At 41.2% G+C, this 19960-nt stretch overlaps 1 protein-coding gene across 3 annotated transcripts in view; it reads right to left on the bottom strand.

The window, feature by feature from the left end:
- The window catches only part of USF3 (upstream transcription factor family member 3), a 51290-nt gene extending 33839 nt beyond the window's left edge, over window positions 1-17451 (bottom strand). For all 3 annotated transcript variants that reach the window (XM_059164092.1, XM_059164091.1, XM_059164093.1), the window contains exon 1: window positions 17168-17451. The gene's annotated coding sequence lies outside the window, so the exon portion shown is untranslated. The remainder of the gene's footprint in view (window positions 1-17167) is intronic.
- Between the last annotated feature and the right edge of the window lie 2509 nt (window positions 17452-19960).

The following is a 19960-nucleotide window of genomic DNA, read 5'->3' as shown; positions in this document are numbered from 1 at the left end:
CTGACTGTTCAGGAGCAAATTGTGTTTTCTTTCCACCAAGAAGCAAATTAGTGATAAAGATTAATTTAAATTGTATCTTTAGATACAATGAAGAGGGGCACCTGGGTGGATTAATTGTGAAGTATCTGCCTTCCGCTCAGATCGTGATCCAGGGGTCCCTGGGATGGAGCCTGCATCTAGCTCCCTGCTCAGTGGGAAGCCTGCTTCTCCCTCTCGCACTCCCCCTGCTTGTGTTCCCTCTCTCACTGTCTCTCTCGCTGTCAAATAAATAAACAAAATCTTAAAAACAAACAAACAAAAAAGATACAATGAAGAGAAAACCTAACACTTATCAATCAAAATTTCAAATTAGAATTAAAATGTCTTCGTGAGGGACCCTTGGGTGGCTCAGTCAGTTGAGCATCTACCTTTGGCTCACGTCATGATCCCAAGGTCCTGGGATGGAGACCCGCATCATCAGGCTCCTTGCTCAGAGGGAAGCCTGCTTCTCCCTCTCCCTCTGCCTGCTGCTCCCCTTGTTCCTTCCTACTCTGTGTCTCTCTGACAAATAATAAATAAAAAATCTTTATAAATAAATAAATAAAATATTTTAGTTGAAAACACTTTATGGTACATTGCTTAAACATAATTTGTCCATGGTTTGTGGAAAATCTTTTCAACCCAATACTTAATTCTGTTTTGCTGCTGCTTAATGTATTCTTAAGTATTTTACAATTATTTAAAATGTTTTATGGAACAGCTACATAGGCAGTTTTTAAATGTGTTCTATTTCTTTATCTGAGATATCTAGTAAATCCTTAGCTTTCTCCAATCAAAATGACTTAACCCACTGAACTAGAGGAGGATGCACAGAAATGATAACACAACTAAGCTTAAATCTCTGGTCCAGGTCACAGCCATTTTTATCCCTAGCATAATTATAACAAATGCAACTTTATCCTCCTTAATGGCTTATTTAACAGTTTTTAACAGGTTTTCCTTGTAACAAAAATAATTTATCCCTAGAAATATATACCTAGGGGCTCCTAGGTGGCTCAGTGGGTTAAAGCCTCTGCCTTCGGCTCAGGTCATGATCCCAGGGTTCTGGGATCAAGCCCCACATCGGGCTCTCTGCTCAGTGGGGAGCCTGCTTCCTCCTCTCTCTCTGCCTGCCTCTCTGCCTACTTGCGATCTCTGTCAAATCAATAAATAAAATCTTTAAAATAAATAAATAAATATATATATACCTAGAAATCCAGACACAAAGAAAAAAATGAAACTACTCTCAATCATTTCTTGACCAGAATTCACAAAAATCACTGTTGACATTCTTACAGATTTCTTATGGACTTTTTTTTCTGCACACACCTGAGTTTTAACAAATGTTAGACCATAAGCAATTCTGTATTCTGCATTTTATGTAAGGTGAGCATTTCTCCATCATTAAATATACAAAATCGTGATTATAGCTTGTATGTTTGACATCATGAATGTGTATGCTCTATCATCTTATTTAATGCGTTAGGCATCTTTGCCCTCTGTATTTTGCTATATGAGTTATTATTTGTATTTATTATCTCCAGCATATTTTAGGTTAATAATCCTCTACCTATAATGTCCTATTACTTGGTCTACCTGTTCAACTCATTAAATCATGAAGTCTGGCACATCTGTATTACATACTTCGGGAAAACACAGGGGTGCTTTTCATAGCCCCAAGAATCCTTCCTCTATGTGTTTGGTTTCAGCAGCTGCTTTCCATCTTGGTGGGCACTTGGGGACTTATTTATGAGCATGCTGGGCTGTGTTCTGCTTTGTGTAACTGCTATCTAAAGTCCTCATTTCTAAAAAATAAAATTAAGTTAAATTAAATAAATAAAGTCCTCATTTTTTTTTGCCATTACGGAAATGTTACATGCTTTAGCAACGTCTGTTGGCTGCTTCCTGTCAATTGCATCGCCACCAAGCTTGCTGCTCTCAGTCAGGGTGTTTCCTAAATGCCAACCCGGAGATACTATAACATATATAAGAAACAGAAATTAATAAAGTCCCGCCACAGAGCTTTCACTGTGAAGTTGAGTCAAATGGTGCCTCAAGAAGAAGAAATAAGCCAAAGGTTTTAAATGTTTATTTACAAACTACACAAGTAACCAATCTATATAAAAATTATTTTCAAAGAGTACAGAAATACATAAAGTTGGGGCGCCTGGGTGGCTCAGTGGGTTAAGGCCTCTGCCTTCTGCTCAGGTCATGATTCCAGGGTCCTGGGATCGAGCCCCGCATCGGGCTCTCTGCTTGGCAGGGAGCCTGCTTTCTCCTCTCTCTCTCTGCCTGCCTCTCTGCCTACTTGTGATTTCTGTCTGTGAAATAAATAAATAAAAATCTTAAAAAAAAAAAAAAAGAAAGAAAGAAATACATAAAGTTAAATGGAAAAATTACTCAGCTCTACAATCATGCTTTCTAGGAATACTCACTGTAAACAGTCTGGAATTTGTTAGACCCTTTTCTTGCTCCTGTCCATACAAACTACAAACACTCCTAGCTAAGAAATTATAATGAAATTCCACACATTAAGTTTTTAAAAGTTTGGGGTGCCTGGGTGGCTCAGTCAGTGAAGTGTCTAACTCTTGATTTTGGCTCAGGTCATGATCTCAGGGTTGTGGGACAGAGCCCCATGTAAGTCTCCGTACTCAGCAGAAGAGTCTGCTTGAGATTCTTTTTCTCCCTCTGCCTCTGTTCCTCTCCTACTTCTCCCCTAAATAAATAAATAAATAAATAAATCTTTAAAGAAATTCAATTGCATAAGTAATCCCTGCTCTTTGCAAAAATTTTAAACAGCACAGAGGTATATGAAGTACCAATGACCCCTCTGCTTTTAACAGTCTGGTGATATCAATTCCAGACATTTTCCCTATATAAGTCCAAGCAATTACTTATGGACATATTAGTAACTGCTACACTAAAAGAACAGGACATAAAATACAAATACTATAAAATACCTTCCATGGTCAGTTCAAATCTCTGTAGCATGATCCTGCTCCTTAGATAAAATTTAGGGTGGATGCCATGACTTTACTGATAACAAATATCCAAAAGAAATCCTCTACTCATTTTTAGTCACCAACAATCATTGAGAATATCTCAGTATGGTTCCTTTGATGCAGGTAATGCCTCTCCCCATACTGCCTCTTATATTCTCTCCCCTACCCCTAGTCTTTGTCTGTTCTTAAGGCTTCCAGTTCCTTTATTTCTGCTGAGGTAGCCCTGCCCCTGATGGGAGGCCTGTGGCAGAGTGTCCAGTGCTCCTCCTGACATACTGTGGACCCATGTCTGGTCCACAGAAACACGTACCTCTCAATTAGAAATTTACCATACAAGTCATATTCACATACGTGCAAAAGGACATTTATTCAAGGATATTCTTTACAAAATTGTTTCAAGTAGCAAAGGACAACGAAACACCCCAAAGGCTCACCAAATGAATGATTTTTTTCTTTTTTAAAGGAGAATGACTGGGGCACTTGGGTGACAGTCAGTTAAGTGTCTGACTCTTGGCTTTGGCTCATAGTGTAATCTCCGGGTATTGAGATCAAGCCTGTGCTGGGCTCCATGCTCAGCAGGGAGTCTGCTTGGGACTCTGTCTCCCTCTCCCTCTACCCCTTCCCCCACTCTAAAATAAATAAATAGGGGTGCATGGCTGGCTCAGTTGACTGAGTGTCCAACTCTTGGTTTCAGCTTGGGTCATGATCTCAGGGTCATGGGATCGAGCCCCTGCGCTGGGCTCTGCTGAGCACAGTCTGCTTGAGATTCTCTCCCTCTGCTCCTCCCCTCAACATGCTCTTTCTCTCTCTCAAATAAATATATAAAATCTTTTTAAAAATAATAATGCAATGGGGCGTGGGTGGCTCAGTGGCTTAAGCCGCTGCCTTTGGCTCGGGTCATGATCTCAGGGTCCTGGGATCGAGCCCCGCATCGGGCTCTCTGCTCAGCAGGGAGCCTGCTTCCCTCTCTCTCTCTCTCTGCCTGCCTCTCCGTCTACTTGTGATAGCTCTCTGTCAAATAAATAAATAAAATCTTAAAAAAAAAAATAATGCAATAAATAAATATCTTAAAAGAATGACTAAATATGTCACAGTATTATTTTGAATCATCTGAAATTGCCCACATTTGACATTTTCTGCTTCTAGAAACTATAATTTCAGATGGTTCAATCTAAAACAGACTGAATCATAGTATCTAAATATTCAATCTAAATATATGTATACATTTATATATGTGTATAATACAAATGTATGTATATAACATATATGTATGTGTGTATATAGATATATCTATAATTACAAAATGGGCTGTATTGTGTTTTCCTCAATTCACTGTTTAAGTCCTAAACCTTAGTACTCTGGAATGTGACTGTATTTGGAAATAGGGCCTTTTTTTTTTTTTTAAGATTTTATTTTATTTATTTGACAGAGAGACAGAAAGAGAGGGAACACAAGCAGGGGGAGTGGGAGAGGGTGAGGCAGGCTTCCCCCTGAGCAGGAACCTGATGTGAGGCTCAATCCCAGGACCCTGGGATCATGATCTGAGCCGAAGGCAGATGCTTTACAACTGAGCCACCCAGGTGCCCCAGAAATAGGGTCTTTAAAGTGGTAATTAAGTTAAAATGGGTCTTAGGGTGGGCTCTAATCTAGCATGACTGGTGTCCTTACAAGAAAAGGAGATTAAGGGGTGCCTGGGTGGCTCAGTCAGCTAAATTAAAAAAAAAATTTTTTTAAATACTATACTGAAAAACAAAAAAGTAAATATTACTCCTAACTACATCCTTTTATTGTGGGGAGGAGAATTAAAGAACCCACTACCACCTATTCCATTTTACTCTCTCCCAGTTGGGAATCAATTCGGTACCAATTTTCTTGATCTTTCTTCAGCGTTATCTATATATTTGTATTATTATCCCATGCACATAAACTTTTTATACAAATGAAATCATGCTTTATAGGTCACTCTGTAACATGCTTTATTTTTCCTTAGAAATATAAACATCGTTCCAGGTAAGTTCATATCAATTTACCTTATTCTTTCTAATACCTACACAGTGCTATGAAACACAAAGCCATAATTTATTCAGCTGTTCCCCATTGACCAAACTCATTTTTTTCCTTCTTCCCCTCTTATTATTTTTGCTACTAAAAACAATTCTGAAAAAAAAAAGACTGCAATCAACAGCTTTTAAGCTTTTCTCAGTCTAAAAGTCAACAAAATTTATCTTATTGCTTAACTTGCATCTCACTGATGACTGGTGAGGCTAAATACCCTTTCACATGGTATGAATCATTTATATTTTTTCTGTGATTTGCTTTTTATGATCTTGACTTTTTCTTCCTTGTAATTTCAACTCTTACACCCTCTTCAACCTGAGCTGAAATAAAGAGTTTTCCAAGTAGCTTTGGCTCCCCTTTTGTTAATTTATATGCATATATATCAACTGTTTCCTTGTATTATGATTGGCGATAAGTAGTATCTAATTTTTAGAGATGCCTGGCTAGAGAGTTGGTAGAGAGTGTGGCTCTTGAGCTCCAGGATACGAGTTTGACCCCAACACTGGGTGTAGAGATTACTTAAACAAATAAACTTTTTAAAAAAGTAGCTGATTTTTAGAATTTGAGGTTTTCCTTTAGGCCTCTTACATGATATATTTTTGTTAACGGTTATATGAGTGTTTGAGAAGAGTGTGTATTTTTAGCTCCTTAGGTATAAAGTCATAGTAAATATTTTTAAAAGTTAATGTTTGCTCTTTGAAATAAACATTGATAACAAATTACTGTTCATTTTCTTCTACTTAACATTTGCTCAGGGTATGCATATGTGTATTTGATTTTTAAGCTTTCTGCATTATTTTCTTTTATATTTGTCTGAAGTAACCAAATTTGGTTTTATACAATCTAAGGGCCTTTTTTTAAAAAAGAAGAAAAAAGAGAGAATTTATTCCAGTCATATTTATTGTAAACATTGTCACATATGCTCATAGTTTGTTCTCTCTCTCCTCCCACCCTGACTTTTCTACTTTTCCTTGCCTGATTTTTTGTTTGTTTTCCTCAATACCTGTTTTCCTTTTCTACCTGTTTGATTTATGAATTTCCCTAACAATTTTAAGAAACATACTACAGTGGACATTTGATATTTTCTCTCCACTTCATGAAATTCCCCAGTTTTCACTTAGGTATATACCTCTAAATCAGCCCTTGTGTTTCACTGATAGTTTATGGCAGGTCTTGGGAAGTGATTTCTTTTTTCTGGCCACAATAACTGGTCTCAGATTGGTCCACACATAGGAAACCTCAGGATTTTTTTTTGATGGTGTGGGCAGCTATGCTCTTTCCCTTTCCAATTTAAAGAGAAAGCATAAAATTTCAAATACAGACATCCTGCAAAAGAAAGAAGCCAGTTTGAGGATGAACGTGTACACAAAGAAAAGCAAAGCTGGGAGGATAAAACAGAGAGTAAAGGAATTGCTTATCAATAATCTAAAGTATCTTAATATTAAAATTTAAGTCTGTTTTCTTCCTATTAAAAACAGTATCTATGGTCTCCTCTGCTCCCACCACAAAAGTTTTAACAGACTCTATGTTACCCACCAACTGCCCACCGCCCATCTCCCATCCCAAGCACTTATTGCAACTATGTAGAATTTTAGCTCTAGAATGGTTAGTTCTCCTCCAAGATCTATTTTGCATGTCCAACAGCTCATAAGCTTCTTCTTTGTCCTTTTGTATGTTATTTAAGAACTCTTTGGTTTGATTATCTAGTCCTTTAATTTAATCATCAAGTGCAACCATGAAGCTATTCGATCTGCTATTAAAGTTTTTATTTCAGAAAACATGTTTCTAATTTCCCAAAATTTTCTTATTCTCATTTCTTTTTCATAGCACCCACTGCTGTTTTATGGAAATTACATGCTCTCACATTTTTTAGGATATTTTTGGACAAAAATGTTATCTTTGTCCACTACATTCAGTTTGTTTTCTCAAAGATCAATTCCTCTTTATGTTCAGCTTGATGTTACTCTTTTATCCTAATGGTTTTCCTTAAATATTTAGTGAGAATCAGTTAACTGAATTGACAGATGAAGTTGGTTTCCTAACTCAGTGATTCTTAATTTGGGATGCACTACAGAAATCATCTTTTTAAAGAAAGCTCCCTCCTTGATTTTAATGTGCATCCACCACTAAGAACCAATACTTTAACACATGTAAAAATCACTCTTCTCCCTGCCATGAATGTACATGCTGACTGTAAGAGTTCTGGCTGTCGAAACTATCACACATTGGTGAAGAAGGTTAACAATAAGATGGGTGCCTTCCGAAGGAAGGAGCTCCACATGCACAGTGACAAGTGGAAATTCTCTAAAGTATAACCCTGATTCTCCGGGCGCCTGGGTGGCTCAGTGGGTTAAGCTGCTGCCTTCAGCTCAGGTCATGATCTCAGAGTCCTGGGATCGAGTCCCGCATTGGGCTCTCTGCTCAGCAGAGAGTCTGCTTCTCTCTCTCTCTATCTGCCTGCCTCTCCATCTACTTGTGATTTCTCTCTGTCAAATAAATAAATAAAATCTTTAAAAAAAAAAAAAAAATAACCCTGATTCTCCCTCTGGCCCTAAAGCCCATGATGGAAATACCCTCAGTTTACAGAAAAATGTTCTAGTAGCTTAGCCCTGTGAGTAAACATTGTAATTAGGTATCCTAATTGGTCCTGCTATGATTGTTCTGAAGTTTGCTAATTCATTACTTTTGACCACTGCTATGATCTGAATGTTTCTTTCCCACCTCAAAATTCGTACACTGAAATCCTAAAACTCAAGGTATTATGAGGTAGGGCCTTTGGGAAATGTTTGGGTCATGGGAGCAAAGTCCTCATAAATGGGATTAGCACCCTTACGAAAGAGAGCTCAGGGAGCTTGCTTGCCCCTTCCACCATGTGAGGGTACATCATGAAGTACACAATCTACAACCTGGAAGAAGGCCTTCACCAGAATCCAACCATGCTGGCACTATGATTTGGACTCCCAGCCTCCAGAACTGTGAGAAATAAATATCTGTTGTTTAAAAGCCACTCAATCTATGATATTTTGTTATAGCAGCCTGAATGGACTAGGATAACCAACCTCTACCCCCTCCTACTTTTCAAAGGCTCGGAGTGTTGGCATCTTCCAGAATTGCAGTGGGAAGACTTACTTTCCTACTTATTCACCTTTAAGTCTATATTGGGTTGCAGATTTCTCCACACTGTATGGTTCTGCCATCAACATGATCCCACATACTTAACATTTTTCATAAATTCTTCCATTTTTTGATCTTTAAACACCCTGCCCAGCTTTTGAACAGTCCTTATTTTCCTATTTTTAATTCTTTTTGTTACTTACCTAGATTTTTGTTAAGATTACTTATTTTAGAGGAAGGGAGGGGCAGAGGGAGAAGGACGGAGTCTTAAGCAGATTCCGTGATGACCACAGAGCCTGACGCAGGGCTCAATCTCATGACCCTGAGATCATGACCTGAGCAGAAACCAGGAGTCATCATTCAACCGACCTGGCACCCAGGCACCCCTAGATTTTTTTATTATACAAATAAAATAACCTTATATTAAATGAATCAGATCATACTGAAGAATTTAAGTTATAAAAGATGTAGTCTCTCACACCAACTTTTCCCTCCCGAAATTTCCTATTAACATGACTCAAGTAATTACTGCTATATTACTATTTTTCCCTTTCCATATTCTATTCTCTGGAAGTGGGTACTAAGTCTAGCCCATTCAATGAGAGGGGAACTAATCTCCATCTCTTTGAGAAGGGAGTATCTAAATATATTTTTGTAATTATTCTGCAAAGGATATTTGTCTCTTCTACTCCAATTTATGCATTCAATCATTTATTTATATCAGTATGGACTCAAGGAAATATTTATTTTATCCTTTCAGTCAAAATAGAATGCTACAGTTATTTCATTGTTGAAATTGTTCAAGCTTTGGCCATTGTGCATTCTTTCAGGCTGGCTCCCGTGTCCTTTTCACAAGTCCTCCCCTCTCTCCCACCCCCATTTTTTTAGTACTTCCTTACTTTTTGGCACCATTTGATGCTCGGGGCTCATCTTGTGGTATATATCATATTGGTTCTGTTTCTCTGGAGAACCCTAAAATAGTAGATAATCAATACGCATATTGGTGAAGGAATGAATGGGGCAAGTTACAGTAATTTTTTAAGGCTCCATAAGCAATTCTGAGGCATAGTCACTATAATCAGTAATACCCCACATACCCACTACCTCAAATTAATGAATGAATGGTATAGGTGAATAAGAATAGTCTTGATACAGACCTAGAATCAAATCTTAAAGCTGGCATTCACTAGCTATTTGGTTTTAAAGTAAGTATTCCTTGGGGTGCCTGGCTGGATCAGTCCATGAAGTATGCGACTCTTGATCTCAGAGTTACAGGTTCAAGCCCCATGGTGAGTGTAGAGATTAGTTTAAAAAATCATAACTTTTTTTAAAGTTCCTCCATAAAATAATTAAATAAATATTCATTATAGTCTTGATGTCTTCACATTTAAGACCAAGAGACTATCACCATCCTCACGGAGGACTGTTATGATTTACATGATAATAGATTCAGTGGATCAAGCAAAATGTCTGGTACAAAGCAAGCACTCAATACACAAAAGTTGCTTTTTTCCATTTTCCCCCTAATTCACTGGGAAGACGAAGATCACCCGGTACCAGTTCCTTAACTGTATTCTACATATAACATAACAGACTTCTGCCCATGCATCTGTCCTTTCAGCCTACCAGAACATCCTAAAGCTAACTTATCCATCTATGAAGAGGAACTCTATACTTGATTCCTTTCTCTCCTTAACCATTTCTCTTCTGCTTCCAAAATATGGAGCTTATTAAATAAGAATTCACTGCCTTTCCTGTCTCTCTCTCCATTCCTCGCCTACTTCTCCTCTAAAACTTCTCTTTCCTTCACTGACCAATCCCACCTAATCCATGGCAGTCTTCTGATTGTTCCTGCCAACCAAAATGGCTTTCTTAGAGGTCGGAACTATTGTTCCCCACATCAGAGGCGGAGAGTCTTTTTCTGCCTTCCCTCTCCTCTCTGCAGGTCTGGAGGCTGCTGCTGTCTCCCCTTCCTCCACACTTCCTCTCCTAAATTGTCTTCCCCCTCCCCAATTACACATCATCTTTCTCTCATATGAATGCTTGTATCTCACGTTGATTTCCAAGGCTCAATGCTGTTTGCTTTCCTATTAGCTTTTTTCCTACAAAGTTTCAAACTATTTCTGTGTAAAAGGCATTACCTTTTTATAATAAAGTTCCAAATCTTCGGTTAGACAAGTTCAGTTCAGAACATTTCATTTCAAAACCAATTAACAGTCTTTGCAACATGTTGAATTGCCCTGCCTCTTCAGAGACTTTCTTCCAATTTCTCCATTTTACCAATGACACCAGAACTTTAACCTGTCTCTAAACCCAAATATAATCTGCAAATTTTCTCACCAAATCCTATCAATTCTTTTCATAATGTTCATCTCCTCCTGTTTATTCCTACCACTTCAGATTAGGCCCTGTTTTACACATGTCTGGCTCCTAATAGTCTTTTTGGCTCCCAATCTTTCCTTTATTCTTCAATGGTTTCATATTCCAATGTCTCAGTAATCTTTCCAATTCACAGTACTCAGCATGTCCCTCCTTGCTCTAGAACTACAGTACTATTTTCCACAATCTACTGGATCAAATCCAAACTCTTGGGTCCTAGCTTTCATGATCCTACCTAACACCACCTTCTTCACTGGCCAGTCTCACTCTCCACTTAAACACTTACTACACCACACACAGGAGCAGAGCTAGCAAGCTAATCATGCCATCTACCCTTCCCTTCTCTCCAGTCCAGACACGTTCTTCCCTGTGCTCCTTATCAGCTGTTCATTTTTTGCTAAATCTTTGCTACTTGCCCACTGAAATGACCTTTCCACTACGCTGTTTTTTTTCAAATACAATTAACCCCCTTTTTTTTTTTAAAGATTTTATTTATTTGTCAGAGAGAGAGACTGAGCAAGCAAGGGGAGCTGTGGCAGGGGGAGAAGCAGGCTCCCTGTCAAGCAAGAAGCCCCATGGGGGACTGGATCCTGGGATCAAGACCTGAGCCACCCAGGTGTCCCTGCTATTAACCCTTTGAGGACCAGTGCAAGTCTGTCCTCCTCTCTAAAACCTCCCAGAATATTTCTATATTATTTCTATATTCTATTATATTTCTAAACCCATTACCTTTGTTCTGGATACTATCATTCTCACTTCTTAGTAATCTTGTTACATAATATCTCTTCTCTCTCATATATTATTAACCTCTCCTTCTCTGTTAGTGTTTTTCCATTAAAATGTATCCTCATTCAATTTTTTTTTTTTTTTTTTTTAATTTTAAAAGGCAGGGCGCCTGGGTGGTTCAGTGGGTTAAGCCACTGCCTTTGGCTCAGGTCATGATCTCAGGGTCCTGGAATTGAGTCCTGCATCGGGCTCTCTGCTCAGCGGGGAGCCTGCTTCCCTCTCTCTCTCTGCCTGCCTCTCTGTCTACTTGTGATCTCTCTCTGTCAAAAAAATAAATAAAATCTTTAAAAAAAAAAGATTTAAATGGCAAAAAAAATTTTTTTCTGACCTTGCAACTCCTTCTATGTGTTCCCATTCTTTCTCCCTCCCAACCATCAGACTTCTTGAACAAGTAATTTATACTCATTGTCCCTTCTCCTCAAGTCCCATCCACTCTTCTCACCATTACCTGGTTTTTACTCATAAAATTGCTTGCAGAAGAATTCCAGAGTATCAAATCCAATGAACTCTGTAGGAAATATCTTGCTTTGGTGTTATGGCAACAATACCTCACTTTTCCTTTAAAGAACTTCTCTGCCTGACTTCTGAGGTCTGATATGCCTATCAAAAATGGGCTTGGGGCACCTGGGTGGCTCATGGGTTAAGGCCTCTGCCTTCGGCTTGGGTCATGATCCCAAGGTCCTGGGATCAAGCCCCGAATTGGGCTCTCTGCTCAGCGGGGAGCCTGCTAACCCCTCTCTCTCTCTCTGCCTCCCTCTCTGCCTACTTGTGATCTCCGTCAAATAAATAAACAAAATCTTTAAAAAAGGGAGGGGCTTATCTCTGGGGTGGGCACACGGCTGAACCAAAGGACCACACAAGGCAGAAAGGTGGCTAGGGCTGAGTTAGCCCCATGCGCTCATGTGATCTTAGAAGTTGCTGTCCCCAGGCCTTCCCAAGGCTTGATTATTCTGGCTTCCTTCACTTCTGTGAGCTTACCCAATATCTATCCATAAATCTAACCATAACTTTTCTGCTTAAGTTAGCTGAAGGCAATTTCTATTGCTCATAACCAATGAGAAATCAGAGTAGAGGTTAGAGTGGTACCTCTAATGGTTACACAACAACTTTCTTCTCCCTGTCTCCTTTACTGTGGCTTCTGTTGTTTAAGAAATTATAGTAGCTTGCATAGAGCACTGGGTGTGGTGCATAAACAATGAATTCTGGAACACTGGAAAGAAATTTTTAAAAAAAGATAAAAAAAAAAAAAAGAAATTATAGTAGCTAAGGTGACAATGCTTTCACCAGGGTACCCAATAATGGCTTCATTAATTGTGAGGTGAGGCTATGTGGGGCTCCACATGCAGCCAGGCGATAGTTAAAAGCGAAGGTATGGGAGCATAGATGGAAACTGGAGGAATCCTGGGGTACCTCTTTGTATTACCACTAGCAGTGAAGTTACCAGTAGAATACTGCTACCCTACACAGGGAAGACCTACAAGGGCTCAAAGCAATCAGAAATAAAAGTATGTCTGACTCCAAAGTCCACACTCTTTAGCATTCACTGATAGCTTTCTATTGCTATCAGTTCACCTGCAGCTCCTTAATCAAGAAATGATCCCTCTCACTTCCATGCCTTTGTACCTGTTAGTTTGTCTGGGATGTTACTATCAACATTCCAGCTGAAAACTTCTCACTATCCTCTTTGAAATTTTCTCTGGTCCCTAGAGATTAGTCCCAAACATCCTGACCTAATACTCCACAATGTCTTAACATGTGTCTTAACAATGTCTTAGCTCTACATGCTTGCTGGGTTTTCCCACTAGCCTGTAAAGTTTCTAAATGATAGAAACATCTTTTCTGTTTGTATCCTCAACAATTAGTACTCAGTATATGTGAGTAATAAATATCTATTTAAAGAATATCTGGCTTTTTTCTTTAAGATTTTATGTATTTATTTGTTGGGGGCGGGGGGACACAAACAGGGACAGTGGCAGGCAGATGGAGAAGCACAAGTCCTAATGAGCAAGAAGCTCGATGAGGGACTCAATCTCAGGACCCTATGATCATGACCTGAGCCGAAGGCAGACATTTAACCAACAGAGCTAGCCAGGCATCCCAATATCTGGTCGTTCTTCATTTTCCATAGTATTAACCACTGTATCTGAGATTTGGGGTACTTATATTTAAATTAGCATCTAATGAATACTGTATTCAGTTCCTTAATTATTTGATATAGTGTTCCCCAATCGTTCCTCTAAGTCTAAGGACTTCTAAGAGCTGAGTTCCAAGAGTTTACTATTTCTGTACTCTTTAGCACCTACGGGCATTAGGCACATGGTAAGCACTCAATACATACTTGAAGAACTGAATTTAAAACACAGTATTAGCACATTAATAGGAGCAACTTATCATGCTCCATAATCTAATTAAAAGATCTGGCCTTCTGAAATAGTACAATTGTACTCTATGGAAAATTTAATGAGAAAAAGAAAAATTATCCAATTGGACAGTTGAGAGCTCTTCTCTTAGTGAGAGTTCCACAAATATTTTACAGATAACAAGAGTCAACCTCTAGAGCTGAGAGTAAAAGACTCAAGCTATATATCCCCATGCATATTGGAAATAGATTACAAGTTTAAGGGGTCTGTCACAACCACAACTACCTAAATTCCACTAACCCTTAACAAATTCATAACAGAAGACATAAAAATATTTAATAACAAATCAATCAATGTCAAATCAACATATGCTAAAGATGTATAGGGTTAATTCTGCACGATATATAACATGGTAGTCATTTACTCATTCAACAAACATGTATTAAGTCCCTATGAATGACAAGTGTTAACGTTAGGTCCTATAATCACAAAGACAGGGGCACCTGGCTGGCTCAATCAGTACAGCATGCAACTCTTGATCTCAGGGTTGTAAGTTCAAAACCCACGTTGGGTATAGAGATTACTTAAAAATAAAATCTTTTTAAAAAAATAAATAAATAAAATTACAAAGATGAAGAGAACACAGTTCCCATATTGGGGGTTGCATCTTTGCCGTCCTGCAATGGTATTTAAAAATACAATGTGATGGATGTGGAGTCTACTTTTAAAAAAATAGAGAAAAACAGAATACAATGTGAAACATACTGCCTGGAGTTGCTCAACGTGGAGGCTCTTGGTGGCAGTCTGGTACAAAAGGTGGATAAACACATACCTTTGGCAATGTGATTAGCCTTAACCCAGAAATAAGTACAAGATGTTATGAGGTTGACATCCATACATGAGTTCAAAGCAAGCCAAGGTGTGAGAAAGCTACCACAACAGAAACACCTGAGACAGAATCAAACCTGAAACTCGGTTGCAAGCAGGGTCAGAAGGATTCCAAAGCAAACCAATCCAACTCATAGAAAACCACTGTAGAAGAGCCAAAAAGTAAAATACTCCTTGCTGTTAAGCTTGAGAGTAATAATACAAATATACAAAAGAAATTATGATATAAGTATAAAGGGAGTCTTTTAAACAACAGATGGCATAAAAGTTCAAAGGGAGCCAGTCACTAAGAGCTAGGGCTCTTAGGAAAACCTTCATAAAAGCGGATTTAGAACTACCATTGGTGGGGAAAGGAGCACGGGGAGGGCTGTCTACGTGGTGGGAAAGACCAATGTCATTAACAAAAGCAGAGATCTGAACTACATAGTTGTGGGACCATGAGGAGGTCCAGAGGTTTAGAAGAACTGGGTAAAAACTGGACACACGGGGCGCCTAGGTGGCTCAGTGGGTTAAAGCCTCTGCCTTTGGCCCAGGGTCCTGGGATCAAGCCCCACATCAAACTCTCTGCTCAGCAGGGAGCCTGCTTCTCCCTCTTTCTCTGCCTGCCTCTCTGCCTACTTGTGATCTGTGTCTGTCAAATAAATAAATAAAATCTTAAAAAAAAAAAACTGGACACATGAATGAAGGCCTGATTTAGCAGAGCCTGGAACACAAGCCTAGCAGCTGCTCTAGACTCAGTAGCTGTCAACCATGACTGCTAAATAGAAACATGGAGAACTTTAAAAAATTATACCTCTGGCTAGGGCTCACCTCATATCAAAAGTAAGAGAATCTCTGAGGGGAGTGGTGAGGACATTAAAATGTAAAAGTATACAAGGTGACTCGACTCTACAGTCGAGTCAGAATCCACTGGGCTTGGGGATAGAAAAGGCACGACAGATGTGGTTAAGACCTAAGGTTGATTTCAGTCCCTGTTTATAAGTAACAATTCTGAACTGACTGCCTGTTGAAGATTATCTTCTAACCTAAGTTAAACATTCTGTTTTCTTAGTGTTTCTTTTCCCTTGTTGACAGTGCTAAGCTCTGAAAATCAGAAAATAACCCATCAATTTCTCTCACATGACAGGTTCATTGACTGCACAGTCTGAAACACAGAATGTTATTTCCATGATGTCCTACAGACAACTTAGAAAATAAATATTTCAATCCTATGTTGCCCTTATACCCCTGCAGTGAAGTGCTTTCATATTAAGGAATGTTCTAGGCTGCATCCATGTTTGGATTTTACAAAATTTCTCTTTTAAATTTAGAAAGAGGCGTACTACTTAGGCCAGAGCAAAATGTGAGATACTAAGTATTCATTCTTGTAGTAGTACCTGGAGACATTATACTATTCCTGGTTTCAGATGTGCAATGATTACAAAGTACTTCGCTTATTTTGTAACAAATAACTGTCGGAATACTTCACAAATGAAGGGAAACAAAAGAATGTATCCTATACAACAACTCTGTGCTACATTAAACAACCGTTTGTGGAAGAAAAACATCACCAAGATGATTAAAGAGTATGACAGCCTGTTGATCCTTCAAAAAGCAGGGTGGTGTGTTTGCTCACTTATATTCAAAGAAAAAGCAAAGATACCAATATGCTTCAGGGTGCATGTTACTCACCAAAGTGTCTATTCAAGAAATCTATTCTTGGCTTATAGGTCAGGAACTGTTTTCTTTATGCGAAATTAAGTTAGCCACAACTATCTTATTTTCCGTGGTGTTAGGTCACGGTATGTACTTAATGGTAAAATGGTGTGAGAACTTAAGTTGGAAGCCCATAGCACACACATAGGTCGGTTTATGCAGTCTCTTATTCCCACGTAAAGTTAATAAACTCGAAGGACCATATCCCAACGTAACCATGGGGGCGGGGAAAGGGCAGTGAGTAAAGGAAAACCCAAATGTAAAACATGAAAAGGAAATATGGAGCCAGATTTCAAGAGTTGGCCATTCTCTTGAACTGATTCTACTAAGAAGGAAAAAGAAAGGCTTCTTAAAAGAAAACGCAACCCTAACTCTCTGACTATAGGGGTGAGACTTAAAAAGCAAGTCGCAGGAGTCTGACCAGCGGGTCCGAGGAAAATTCAGAGAGCAAAGAAATAAAAGCGGATGAAGGAGACAGGAAAAGGTGAAGGAGGCAGGCAAAGGCCATCCGGTGTGAACCAGGATGCCCGGGTCTTTATGCACCCAGGGCGGCGTGGAAGCTCTCGCGCCCCGCACGTTCCTGGGGGCCGGGCCGCAGCGCGAGTCCCCCACCAGCCGGGCACCAGGGGGCGCGGGGCGCCAGAGGTCGGGGAGAAGAGGGGCAGGCGCAGCGCCCACGCTCTCACCCCACGGGGCTCCGCACTCAGGGGTCCCCAGGAAGGAGACACACTCTGCGGAGCCCTCGTCTCCGGGACCGGGAGGGGGTGGGTGGAGCAGAGCCCGGAGCCGCCCCCCGGAGCCGCCCCCGCAGCCCTGGCCCCCGCCCCCCGCCCCGGCTGTCAGCGGCCCCCTCCCGCAGTCACTCACCCGCGGGCTGCGCGGTCTCGGCCGCGGCGGCAGCGGCGGCGGCGACCCCCGCCTGGGTCATGATCCCAGGCGGGTATGGCAGGGGTGTCCGACCGCCGGGGCGAATCTCTCCGTCCGCGGCCGCCGCCTGCTCCTCTGGGGCTGGGGGAGCGCGGGCCCAGGCCCTCCTCTCCCCCCGCCCCCGCCGCCTCTTCTTGCGGCCACCGCCGCCGCTGCGAGCCCGAGCCCTCAAGGCCGGAGACCCGGCAGCAGCGCGGCCTCAACTTTCCCAGCCCCCCTCCCCCCGCCCCTCCCCGCCCCTCCCCGCCCCTCCCGCGGCCGCCGCTCGGCAGGCGAACAGCCTACCCTGAGTGCGCCGCGCTCCCGCCCCTGCCACTCAGCCCACCAATCGGGCCCCGAGGAGGCTGCCGAGGTAGCCAATCAGAGCCGGGACGCTGGTGCGCTAGGCTGGAGGGCGGGAGGAGACGGAGGGAAAACCGAGGAGTGAACGGGCCTCGGGCGGCCCAATGAGGAGGGCCGGGGGGCGGAGGTGTGCAAGTTGGGTTGAAGGAACAGGAAATATTCTTAAAGGTAGAGTGATGGGCAGCAAGGAAAGCCAGTAGGTGACTGAGAGAGAGGTGGGCCTGGTTCATTAAAGGGGACGCCTTGAGAACCTAGAAAAGGAGGTGCTTTAAAAAACTACTTTGTATCTTGTTCTCTGTGCTGCTTGTCACCTCTTCCAAGTTTGAAAGTGGAAAAACTGAAAAGGAAGAGGTCATGGGAGGCTTTTAGGAACGATTAGAGAACTCTTCATAGCTTAGAGGGTAGGAAGGAGAATGATGCCTCCGTCACAAGAAGTGGGCAAGAAAAGAGAATCCAGACGTCTCCTACTGACTGCTCTTTTCCTTGGAAGATCGTTGCCGACCTGACGGTGCTTGAATTTGTGGGATGTGGTAATCTGTCATCCTTCATTGGCAACAAAGCACAGATTCCTTTGAACTGGAGATGACCGTGTTCAGAAATGCCCTGGGAGCCTCCCAATTGGGGGGAAACAGTATGGGGCATTGGGGGATGGGGTTTGGAACCTCGGTCTTGTGTTCCTAGAGACCTACATCTGAAAGGTGTAGAGCAGCCGGTAATGAATGGAGACCTAAAGGTCCCCTAACTCCCAACTGGGATTGGAGCTCTGGAAACGTGGTCATAACTCCCTTTTCCTCGTTTCGCTTCCTATTTCATAACTCTTCCCCTCCTGAAACAGGTGTCCTCCACCTAGTGGTAGTGAAAGATTTCCAAGCGCTTCCACAACCGGGTTTGGGAATGTCCCAGGTATTAGACATCCAGGGGCCAGAGGAGGTAACTTTCAGAAGGTGCACACATGGCATGGCACAATGGGAATTACTTGAGCCTGTGTACAGAAGATGCTGACCTTGTACTGGGAAAAGTGCAAAGTTAAAGTAACTGCATCTTAATGCTTGTACAGCAGTTTAAAGGGTATGATAAACCAGAAAGCCTTTAAAATTGCTTCTAAACTGTGGAACTTTTACACTTTTTTCCTTTAGCATTTTCATCCATCTCGGCATATGTAGTTCTAATTAGCCTCTGAATTGATTTAGCACAACCCAATCAAAGCTGCAGATTAGAAAGACCTTACAATTTAGAATGTAATAGTAATGCTAATAGCACCTACATGAAATTATATAGAATTAATGTCTTTCTTAAAAAACTTGGGGCGCCTGGGTGGCTCAGCGGGTTAAAGCCTCTGCCTTCGGCTCAGGTCATGATCCCAGGGCCCTGGGATCGAGCCCCACATCGGGCTCTCTCCTCGGCAGGGAGCCTGCTTCCTCCTCTCTCTCTGCCTGCCTCTCTGCCTACTGGTGATCTCTGTCAAATAAATAAATAAAATCTTAAAAAAAAAAAAAAAACAAACAAAAACACAAACCTTAAGGGGCACCTGGGTGGCTCAGTGGGTTAAGCCTCTACCTTTGGCTCAGGTCCTGATCTCAGGGTCCTGGGATCACCCCCCCCCCCAAATAAATTGAACTCTCTGCTCAGCAGGGAGCCTGCTTCCACCTCCCTCTCTGCCTGCCTCTCTGCCTACTTGTGATCTCTCTGTCTGTCAAATAAATAAATAAAATCTTAATAAATAAATAAATTTTTAAAAAGCTATTCTGCTTAATAAATATATCTGGGGTGTGTATGATTTTCTAAACTATAGTTTATCGAGTCTAAAGTAAAATAACACAGTTTTGAGTTTTGACGGTACAAGAAAACAGAATTTAAGAGTTTCTTTGGACTGCTGTTAAAAACACATTAACACCTTTCTAACACAACTTAGAAGTGTTAAATAAGAGGAATTTCTGCTGGATAAGATGTTAGCTTTTTAGTTTATCCGCATTCCTAACTGAAGCTGAAATCCTCATCATAGATCTTCCTATTGGCTTTGTGCATTCAGCATTGGTTTACTGCACTAGATATGAGAGGATGACATCAAGTAATCACACCAGTCCAGTTTTCCTGCTAGCAGGCATGTGTTTGCAGTGCATAGAGTGGTGATAAAATATGGTGGCCGAGTGAAACTGGTCTCCCTGCTTCCAGGCCAAGTCCATCTTTCACACAGTCCAGCTGAATCTGGTTTTCACTCACATACTTAAGACCCTTCAGTGGCTCTGAAAGAGAGCGTGAGGTACAAGCCCCTTGCTTGCATCTTCGATTTCATTTCTTAACAACTCTTTCTCTATTGCTGGGGATGTTCGGCTAGGAAAGGGGGCACTGACAGCAGGCGGGGGGCCCTGTTTCCGGGGGGTTGCGGCTCCG

Source organism: Mustela lutreola, chromosome 2, assembly GCF_030435805.1.
Source record: "Mustela lutreola isolate mMusLut2 chromosome 2, mMusLut2.pri, whole genome shotgun sequence".
Lineage (NCBI taxonomy): Eukaryota > Metazoa > Chordata > Mammalia > Carnivora > Mustelidae > Mustela > Mustela lutreola.
This window is presented reverse-complemented; position numbering and strand designations above follow the sequence as displayed.